At 44.3% G+C, this 10,767-nt stretch overlaps 1 long non-coding RNA gene across 1 annotated transcript; it reads left to right on the plus strand.

The window, feature by feature from the left end:
- The first annotated feature begins 4,819 nt into the window (after positions 1–4,819).
- Positions 4,820–9,835, plus strand: LOC113603005 (uncharacterized). Its single transcript, XR_008296897.1, has 3 exons — positions 4,820–5,313; positions 6,125–6,259; positions 6,502–9,835. It is a non-coding gene; the product is annotated as an uncharacterized LOC113603005 (long non-coding RNA).
- The last annotated feature ends 932 nt before the right edge of the window (positions 9,836–10,767 follow it).

Below are 10,767 nucleotides of genomic sequence, written 5' to 3' on the forward strand. Positions count from 1 at the left end.
TTTAATCATGAACATTGGTTTTTATTTTTGATGAACTATTCTGTAAAACGTTTTTGATTAAACTCATCATAAATTTAAATAGTTGCAAAAGTTCCAACATTTTATCAACACTGACATTTAAAAATGAAAATTTATATACGCTTGTAAATACATCAGATGGCATTTGAATTGCCATATGATTTTTTTCTTTTTTTAATTTAATTTTTTATTTTTTAAAATTTACATCCAAATTAGTTAGCATATAGTGCAACAATGATTTCAGGAGTAGATTCCTTAGTGCCCCTCACCCATTTAGCCCATCCCCCCTCCCACAATCCCTCCAGTAACCCTCAGTTTGTTCTCCATATTTATGAGTCTCTTCTGTTTTGTCCCCCTCCCTGTTTTTATATTATTTTTGTTTCCCTTCCCTTATGTTCATCTGTTTTGTCTCTTAAAGTCCTCATATGAGTGAAGTCATATGATTTTTGTCCTTCTCTGACTGACTCATTTCACTTAGCATAATACCCTCCAGTTCCATCCACGTAGTTGCAAATGGCAAGATTTCATTCTTTTTGACTGCCGAGTAATACTCCATTATATATATATATATATATATATATATATATATATATATATATACACACACACACACACACACACACACACACACACACACCACATCTTCTTTATCCATTCATCCATCAAGGGACATTTGGTCTCTTTCCATACTTTGGCTCTTGTTGATAGTGCTGCTATAAACATGGGGGTGCATGTGTCCCTTCGGAACATCATACCTGTATCCCTTGGATAAATGCCTAGTAGTGCAATTGCTGAGTCGTAGGGTAGTTCCATTTTTAGTTTTTTGAGGACCCTCCATACTGTTTTCCAGAGTGGCTGCACCAGCTTGCATTCCTAAAGCATCCGATTCTTGATTTCACCTTAGGTTATGATCTCACAGTTCATGGGTTTGAGCCCCTCATCGGGCTCAGCACTGGCAGTGAGGAGCCTGCCTCAGATTCTCTTTCTCCCTTGCTCTCTCTGCCACCCGCCCCCCCCAGCTTGCACATGCTCGCTCCCTCTCTCTCAAAATAAATAAACTTAAAAAAAAATTTTTTTAAATACTCAATATCAAAAACTTTGCCCCAGATTCAATAGGGCCAAGTTGGGCCCTGGCATCTATTTTAATAGCTTCCTAATCATTTTCTTGGACCTCCTTGATGAGCCACTGACTGAAAACTGGCCAGGCTATTAGGGGCACCCATTCCTGGGGAAGGAGCAACTTAAACATTAAATTTCCTAAGGTCAGTATTTCCATGCCCCAATTTCTTTTTATTTTTAATTAAAATTTTCATTAAGTTTAAAATTTTAATTCTAGTATAGTTAATTCTAGTAGAGTTCTATTAGCTTCAAGTGTACAATACAGTGATGCAACAGTTCTATACATGAGTCAGTGCTCATCATGATACGTGTACTCTTAAGCCCCTTCACCTATTTCACCCAACTTCCCCACCTCCATGCCCCAATTTCTATTTTCTAGTTTTTTTTTTAAATGTATTTATTTTGAGAGAGACAGAGAATGCGAGAGACAGCAGGGGAGGGGCAGAGAGAGAGGGGGAGAGAGGATCCCAAGCAGGCTCTGCATTGCCAGTGCAGAGCTCAAATTCACAAACCCCGAGATCATGACCTGAGCCAAAATTCAGAGTCAGATGCTTAACCAACTGAGTCACCCAGGCACCCCTATTTTCTAGTTTTGATTTTAGATGTATCTTACATTTTTTTTTGCTTTCATAGTTCAAGGACTGATGACCAACAAACCTCCTGAAGCTGGGTCCTAGCACCCAACCTTCTCTCCTGGGCAGATACTAATTTTTCCATGTGTCATAATCACCCACATCTGAACGTGCTCACTGTTTTGTACTCATCTGAGTTAATCCAACTTAGGCTTATGTTGTTTTCTTTGGCTGAAGACTTTGGAAGGCAGCATGAAGTTTGGGGATTTTTCTTTTCTTTCCAGAAGGAGAAAACTCTTCGTCAACAGAGGCCTTTAGTATTTTAATTCCTGGTCTTTCGACTTTATTTAACATCTTTGCACCCACTCAAGAAAAAGGAAATTTTCTAGACTGTTTCAAGGAATTACACACATGATTTATTAGAATGTAAATTTGTCCTAAAACTGTGACCTTGCTTTAGTTCACTGAAATGTGCAGTGCATTTCACAGGATTCATTTCTATTTTTTTTTTTTATGTTTATTTTTGAGAGAGAGAGAGAGAGAGAGCACAAAGCCGGGGAGGGGCAGAGTGAGAGGGAGACACAGAATCCAAAGCAGGCTCCATGCTCTGAGCTGTCAGCACAGAGCCTGATGCGGGGCTTGAACTCATGGACCACGAGATCATGACCCGAGCCGAAGTCAGATGCTTAACCGACTGAGCCCCCCAGGTGCCCCGGGATTCATTTCTAAAACACTTTTAGGTCTTGGAATGGGTTTCAAGCTGATTTTTAGGTTTGTTGGAATTTTTGCTCCTTCCCTCTCATCTTGCCATTGCCTGCCTGTGTGTGGCTTCCCTGCTTCAAATCACCAGCCTAAAATGAGCGTCTTGTCCTCTGTGTGCCAGGCACATTGAATGACAGCATAAAAGGCAAAAGCACATTCCCTACCTTTAGGATTAAAATGCAGATGGGGAGATAAGGCGATCACAAGAGATTATAAAACAGTATAAAGCAGTATTATAGGAATGACCGTGTTCCAAGCTGTGCCCTTATTAGTCTGCCGGTTTCATTGACTAGCTAGACTGAGCGGTTAGTTTTCTTCAGCCCTCTCTGACCAAGCATGTGAGCTATCAGAGAAAGCAATCTGGCACTTTCTCAGGGGGGCTGTGAAACCACCTGAGCTATGTATGAACCTGCAGGAAAAAGAAGGGAGCAGTCATGGCCTTTTTGTCGCCAGAACTTGTGCACAAACCTTAGGCGTTACTGGAATACTTTACTGAGAGGGAATCTGACTTCCAAGCAGTGCTTGGAAAAAGCCACAGCCAGGGCCACTCTGCACCCTCCTCCCCTTCTCTCTCACCTCGATCATGGCTGTTATGTCAGCTGGGTCACTCTTTCCCTTCCAGCTCAAGTCCACTCATCTGGGAGTATCTTTCCCCAGTGGGCCAGCCTTCAGTGACCTCCACACTGTAAAGTCTTCAGTCAGCTTTGTCACTAATGTGGGCCCTTGAAACACATCACGTACTGCCCAAAACATCCTTAGCTCTCATGTACATTTATTTTTAAGCAACATTTAATAATGCCCGGGGCACCTGGGTGGCTCAGTTAGTTAAGCATCAGACGTCGGCTCAGGTCATGATCTCATGGTTCATGAGTTTGATCCCTGTGTCAGGATCTGTGCTGACAGCTCAGAGCCTGGAGCCTGCTTCAGATTCTGTGTCTCCCTCTCTCTCTGCCCCTTCTCTGCTCATGTTCTGTCTGCCTGTCTCTCTCTCTCTCAAAAATAAACATTAAAAAATTTTAAGCACCATTTAATAATTCCCAAAGTCTGAGAAAGCAAAACCACACCCCAAGGCCCAGAGAGAGTCTGAGAACTGGCCAATTCATCTTCTCTTTGTTTTATTTTTATTTTTTTAAAGTTTATTTATTTATTTTGAGAAAGAGAGAGAGAGCGCATACAAGCAGGGGAGGGGTGTAGAGAGAGAATCCCAAGCAGGCTCCAAACTGTCAGCCAGGAGCCCGATTCAGGGCTTGAACTCACAAACAGGTCAGATCATGACTTGAGTGGAAACCAAGAGTCTGACACTTAACTGACTGAGCCACCCAAGAGCCCCTTCTCTTTGTTTTAAAAAGCTAGCTTGTTACACCATTTCAAAGTGCTGGCTTTCATTCTTGGCATTTTCTGGCTTATAACCCGCCAAATGCACAGCACTGCAAGACAGCACTTCTGGATCCTTGGTCCTGGGCTTAGACTCCAATGCTATGACCCCCACCCCCCAACCCTCCGCCTCCACCAAAGTGCACGTTTGACGCTGTACCCTCTGTGTCTTTCTCTTATTCAACCAAGACATAGAAATAAAATAAAATGCCTGTTTGGGGTGGCTGGGTGGCTCAGTCAGTTGGATGCCCAACTCTTAATTTCGTTGGTTTCGGCTCAGCTCATGATCTCGTGGTTCGTGGGTTCAAGCCCGGGTCAGGCTGTGTGCTGACAGCGCGTAGCCGGCTTGGGATTCTCTCTCTCTCTCAAAAATAAAAAATAAACACTTTAAAAAAAAATGCCTGTCTGATACTCACTTGATTCCCCTTGGGAAGACAGCTGCGAGTGGTAAGGGAGGAACTTTCCCAAGAGACACATCTTAAAGGTGCAGCGGGACTCCAGGAAATTTGCCTCCTCGCCTTCCAGACTGTTGAATGCGCTCTTGTGCCTCCTCCACTAAAAGCCTCTTGGGAATTCTTTGAATTGTAAGTCAAATTTACATAGAATCCAGAATTTCTACATGCTTGGTGTTGCTAAAATCCAGGCTTTCTGTCTTTCTTACTGCATAGATGCTTTTTCCACCGAATTCACTAAGCTGAGCAGTGTGACCAATATCCCTTGGAAGTGAATGCTTCGTCCGGTTATCTTGTTGTCATGACAACATCTAAGCTTATTTTACCTTTATAAAAATGAGTCAGAAGCACATGTTTTATGACTCCATTTATATGAAGTGTCCGGAATATGTAAATGTGGACAGAAGACAAAGTAGATTAGTGATTGGCTAGGGTCTGGGGAGTTTGGGGTGGGGAAATTAGAGTGGTTTTTTATGGATATGGTGTTTCTTTCGGGAGTGATCAAATGCTCTAAAATTGTTTGTGGTGATGGTTACACAACTCTATGAATATACTAAAAACCATTGAGTCATACATTTTAAATGTGTGAATTGTATACAATGTGGATTTTATCTCAATAAAGAGGCTATTTTTAAATGCACAGGCAACACTGAGCTGGGTGTGTACTTGAATTTGTTCCAGTGAAGGAGACAAACCACCTTCTGTCACTAAAGGAGAAGAGTCTAGGCTCTTATCCTGTCTACCCTTACTGTATACACAGTTTCTATTTGGGGCCTTTTTATAGTTGTATTACAGTTAGTGAGCAACAGTTAAGTCAAAAACCACAAAGGCCTTGGTTACAGCTTACCCTTGTTTTTGATCAACAATAACATGACTGATGTCACTATGGCTCAACTCAACCACAAACATGGATTCAGGAAGTTCTGGAGATGTGCTGGGGGCTAGTGGAGATGAACAGCTGGAGATTCGGCTCCTTGGAGAGACAGTGGTTGGCTAGACCTGAGCTCCAGAGGAAGGTGTTGGTACAGGCTGGAAAAAATGTATTCTCCTGACCTGGAGGTGGAATGTTACTATGGAAGGAATCCTGAGGGAAAAAAGAGTTCTCTTGCTTGGCCTGGACATACAGACTGGGGATTCTTGAGAAGAGCTCATTTTGAGCCCAGCATTTCTCTAACTAACTTCCAGCCCAGCACCCCTCTTCCACTTCACTGCCCCATCCCTGATCCCCAAGGGAAACCATACCAGATTGGGAGGATGGCGATGCTGGTGGGGGAGGGTGGGGCATCTGTAGTGAAGTGACTGTAGAGCACGAGAACATGAGACAATTCTCCCATCACTTAGTAACAAGGCCTTCTGTTGGTTACATTTTATGTGTCAATTTGGAGAGGCCACAGTGCCCAGAGAGTTGGTTAAGTCTTTTCTGGATGTTTCTGTGAGGGTGTTTTTGGATGAGATTTACATTAAATCAGTGGGCTGTGAATAAAGCAGATTGCCTTCCATAATGTGGGTGGGCCTCATCCAAGCAGTTGAAGGCCTGAATAGAACAAAAGGCTGACCCTCCTCTGAGTAAGAGGGAATTCTGCCAGGAGACTGCCTTCATTTGCAACATTGGCTCTTCCTGGCTTGCTGGCAGAACCTTTACACTCCAACTGCAACTGTTTCCTGAGTCTTCAACCTGCCAGCTTCCCCCTTCAGATTTTGGACTTGCCAAGCCTCCACAATGGCATGAGCATACTCCTGAAAATAGATTTCTTTATATATATGTATACCCTATTCTGTTTTCTGGAGAACCTTGACTAATACAGGCCCATATTTCTCTGGCTTCAGGAGGGACACTTGGAACAAAAAGGAAATATTGCTCTGATCTCACCAAAAGGAGACTGAAACACCGCCAACCAGGGACAGGAGCTTCCTGAGTAGGAGCTGAGGCCTCTGTGCGGCAATTTAGGGAGAGCATAGCCGGTGAGAGAACCTGTGAAAAACACGTGAGTCTCCAGCTAGAAGAGGGGATTAGGAGACCCGTGTCTGTAGATGTACCCATGGCTTATGGAGCTTGGAGAAACGTGGGCTTACTAACATCCTAAAGCAAGCCCTGCCTGCCAAGTCTTCATATAGAAAGTGCTTCTTCTAGGGACGGTCAGTCCCAGGTTGGCTCTTCAGGCTTGGACAGGTTTGCTTCAAATTTCTGTTCTTTGTGGACATAGGTCATCAACTTCTTATTGGGCAAAGACAACAACAGACATGTCCAAGTTCAGCCTCAGGAACCACCTTGGATGGCAGAAGCTGGCCCTCGAAGCTTCCCTAACAAATAACAGCAATTCTCAAGAGTCCTCATGCACACAAGATAATGCTTTAGCAGTCAACAGGGGCTCTCAACTCTGGAATAAATGACGTCCACTTGGTCACTCTTCCTACAAACTATACACTTCTTTGAAACATACAGACACATGCATACTCTGAAGCAAGACTCATGCTGGTAAAAAAAGAAAAAAAAAGGAGAAAGGGGCTTGATATTTAGGACAAAGGGGTGGGAGCTCCCTGTGAATGACATTACACAAGAGAAGGTATGGAGGAGGAAATGGGGCAGCAGAGAGCAAGGCAATGACCGAGGCCAAGTGAAACAGGAACATCAGCCAGGAAGCATGTGGCTCGGTCTTGGAGACATTTCCTTCAAGTTCCCTCTTGCCCGAAAGCCTAACCAGTGTTGGGATGGCGAGTGCTGTCACCTCTGAGCATAGGAGACATGCATTGTCCACACTGCTCCTTGGGCACATGGCATGGTTTTCTGGAATCATAAGCATTTCTGTTCAACGGTCCTGACTCTTCAGTTAAATGCAAAGGCAGACTTTTTCTTTCTTTTTAGGAATGGTATGTTCTTAGTTTAAGAAAAGGTTCTAGGGGTGCCTGGGTGGCTCAGTCGGTTGAGCATCCAACTTCGGCTCAGGTCATGATCTCGCAGTCTGTGAGTTCGAGCCCCACGTCAGGCTCTGTGCTGACAGCTCAGAGCCTGGAGCCTGCTTCCGATTCTGTCTCTCTCTCTCTCTCTCTTTCTGCTCCTCCCCCGCTCACACTGTCTCTCTCTCCTTCAAAAATAAATAAACATTAAAAAAAAAAAGAACAGGTTCTAACTTGGGGCACCTGGGTAGCTTCATTAGTTAAATGGCCGACTCTTGATTTTGGCTCAGGTCTTGATCTCCCGGTTTGTGGGTTTGAGCCCCACATTGGGGTCTGCACTGACAGCACGGAGCATGTCTGGGATTCTCTGCCCTGCTCTCTGCCCCTGCCCTGCTTTCTCAATAAATAAACTTTAAAAAAAAAATTGGTTGTAAGCACAAGGGAAATTAATACAGGAAAGTTGATGCTTATGAAACAGTTGGAAATACTGAAGGAACAGTCATCTAGCCTGAGGCCTTCTGGAATGCCCACCTGAAAACCAAAGAATTGACTCGCACCCCCTCTTCCCCAGGAGCTACGGCCTCTACCCACATTAGGAGGGTGAAGGATCTGGAGGCTGCTGCTGGAACTACTGAGCCCATGAATACACTGCAGTTGCTGTACTCAGGCAGTGTGGAAGCTGGAATCAGGAAACTTGACCAGCAGGCCAACAAAAGATAGCCCATGACCTCTGCCTACTTCTCTCTTCTGAGACTTGCACAATCAGGAAGTTGCACATCCACAAATACAAAGGAGTCTGGGAAATGGGTTTTAAGCTTTCCAGCCTCTGAAACACAGAAAGGCACCCCAGGAAGAGGTAGGAATGGATACTCAATGCCAATGGATTTCCAACACAAGTGGTGATTTTCACTGAGGTGTTACGCTTGCCCTGGCTCGGGAGCAAACTTGTGCTCCTTCCGTTCCCTCGCCCTCAAGATCAAATGCAAGGCTTACTCTCTCTCCACTACCTCCTGTGCCACCCCCTGCTCAAAGGCTGATGAACATTCAAGCATGTTGCAAGGAGGGCTTATGCATATGGAATTGAGAGGACAGAAACCCAACAATTTCTCATGCCCGTCAGGCAATGGAGAAAGACTGGTTGCTGTCAAGGGGAAGTCCTCACCAGACACCTGCCAGAAGGCAAGTGGCATAGCTCCGTGGCAAAAAGTATAGGGCTTATTCAGATTCAGTTCTGTCCTCATGGTCCACCCCACCTCTCTCTCATCACCTACCTCCCTTCCATCTCCCTCAGTCTGGGGACTACTTTGCTAATCTAGGTGAGGAGTTTTGCTTTTATTCTTGATGTTATCTCCTACGTCTGCTGCCTGTCGGTGCACTTCAGTCCACCAAAGGCCAAGACCAAGATGGTTTTCAAAGGTTGCCTGCACCCAGATCACCTGAGGGCTTGTTAGGACACAGACTGCTGGGTCTGGGTGGGGCCCAAGAATTTGCCTTTCTAACAAGGACACCCGGGTGACTCCGGGTGACTCCAATGTTGCACTGGTAGAACCACTGGCTCGGGCTTTGAAATTCCACCATTCTGTACTTTCTGTTTTCAATTCCCATCCCTAAAGGCAAGAGGAAGGAATGGCTGCACTCTTCAGATCGGGGAGATGGGGCAATGGGAATGAAAAATTGGGGAGAGGAAAAAATGTTTCCAAAGTCAAAACATTGCCATTGCTCAGTAATAATAATATATAACTCCTTGGCTATGCTTTTAATGCTTGAAAGGGTGGTGCTTAATTTAAAGGCAGACTTTGGGGCTGGGAAGGGTAGTATATCCTTTGTGCAAGAAATAAAATCCAGACAAGGTTTTAAGCACAAAAGAAATTAATATAGGGAAATTGGTGCTTCCGGAACAGTTGAGTCCTTTCTCCCTGGTTTTCCTCCTTCTTCCCTTCCTCTCCCTCACGGACCCGCCAGGCTCTCTTAACCACCCTGCTCAGCCCTCGGTCTTGCTTCTTTCCTCTCTGCTCCTGACAGTCATTGGCTCGATCCAGTCTTCTCCCATGTGGAAGGGCCTAAGCTACTACTTCCAGACACAGTGCTGAGCAGTATACACACATCTCCTGTAGCCCTCCTGCCAATCAGGCCAGAGGGGATTTTAGTGCTCAGTTCACAGATGAGGACAGGAGGACTCAGAGAGGTCACACCACTAGCAGTTGGGGAGTCTAGGACTGGATCCCAGCTTTGTTTGGCTTCTGGTTCTGGGCCCTTCCCCCATCTTCATGATCTGGTGTCATTTTGCATCCCAGACCGGGGGACAGAGACCTTTAGCAGGAGACCTGCAATCACTGTGTGAGCACCGGTCCTGGTAGGTGTTAGTCTCTGGGCCAGAGCTTTATGGGATGTGTCACTCATGGTGGGGATAGCAGGACCAGTTTTCCGTCCAAGAGCCTCATTCCCTGTACATTTGTTCATTTCTGGGACATTCTTTTTGAAAATGAACTTGGTGGGAACTTAGGTTTTATTCCAAAAAAAAAAAAAAAAAAATCCCACAAAATTCCCAGCAAACCCCAAATTGTGTAGATTGGAGGGAGGAGGCATGTTATTTTTTGGCAGAAAAAGTCTGGCAATAAACTTCTAAAAACATAATAAAAGTGATTTTTAACATCCTGTTTTTCCTCCTTTTGTTGATTTTTGAACATTTCTTCCCAAGCAAAGAGTTATGCAACAAGACCTGAAAATTGCCAAACCCTTATTTTATTGGTAGTTTTATTTGATTCCTTCTCTGTTTCTGTGCACCTTATCTGCTCTGAACCTTCACCTAGGAAATGAAGGGACTTTATGGCACTCTGAGAGTGGCCCAGAAGCCACATGGGGCTAGATGACAGTTTCCTAACAGTGAAAAAAGCAAAGCCAGGTGAAGAGCTCTGAAAAGCTAACTGTAGGCTATCACGCTCATACATGATCTGTCCGTGGGCAGGTAGACCTTGAACCTAGGAATATGGATATCTGTGATAACTGGTTCCTGCTCTTCGTCCTGAACCAAAAAATTCAAATCTCCGTGTCTTTCTGAGTATTTTCAAAAACTTCCATTCTCCATATCCCATGAAAGCCAGTCTGGTGCAGGGGTTAGGAGTGCAGATACTAGAAGTAGACCAAATATATATTTCTCCAGATCTTAGTTCTGCCCCTTCCTAGCTGTGTGATCTTGAGCAAGTTACCTGACCTCTCTGTGGCTCAGCCTCCTTACCTGTAAAACGAGGCTGATAAGGTTAGGGTTGATAGGGTGGATAAGGTGGATTGAATTAGTTAATACATATAAAATGCCTACTTTAGAGCAGTCGCTGGTGTGTAGTAAATGCTCAATTAAACTTGCTATTCTTATTCGTCTTGTGGCATAAATTAGATCACAATGTGTGAATACTTCTATGAATACCTTTCTGGTTTCCAGAGTGGTAATGGAATCACAATGTCCTCGTCCTTGCCAATGATGAGCCATAGCAACAATTCCTGCAGAACAATTTGCTCCTTGTAAACAACATTTGTCATCCTTTTATTTATTTTTTATTTTTAAAAAATGTTTACTTATT

The sequence above is a fragment of the Acinonyx jubatus genome, chromosome A2 (genome assembly GCF_027475565.1).
Source record: "Acinonyx jubatus isolate Ajub_Pintada_27869175 chromosome A2, VMU_Ajub_asm_v1.0, whole genome shotgun sequence".
NCBI lineage: Eukaryota > Metazoa > Chordata > Mammalia > Carnivora > Felidae > Acinonyx > Acinonyx jubatus.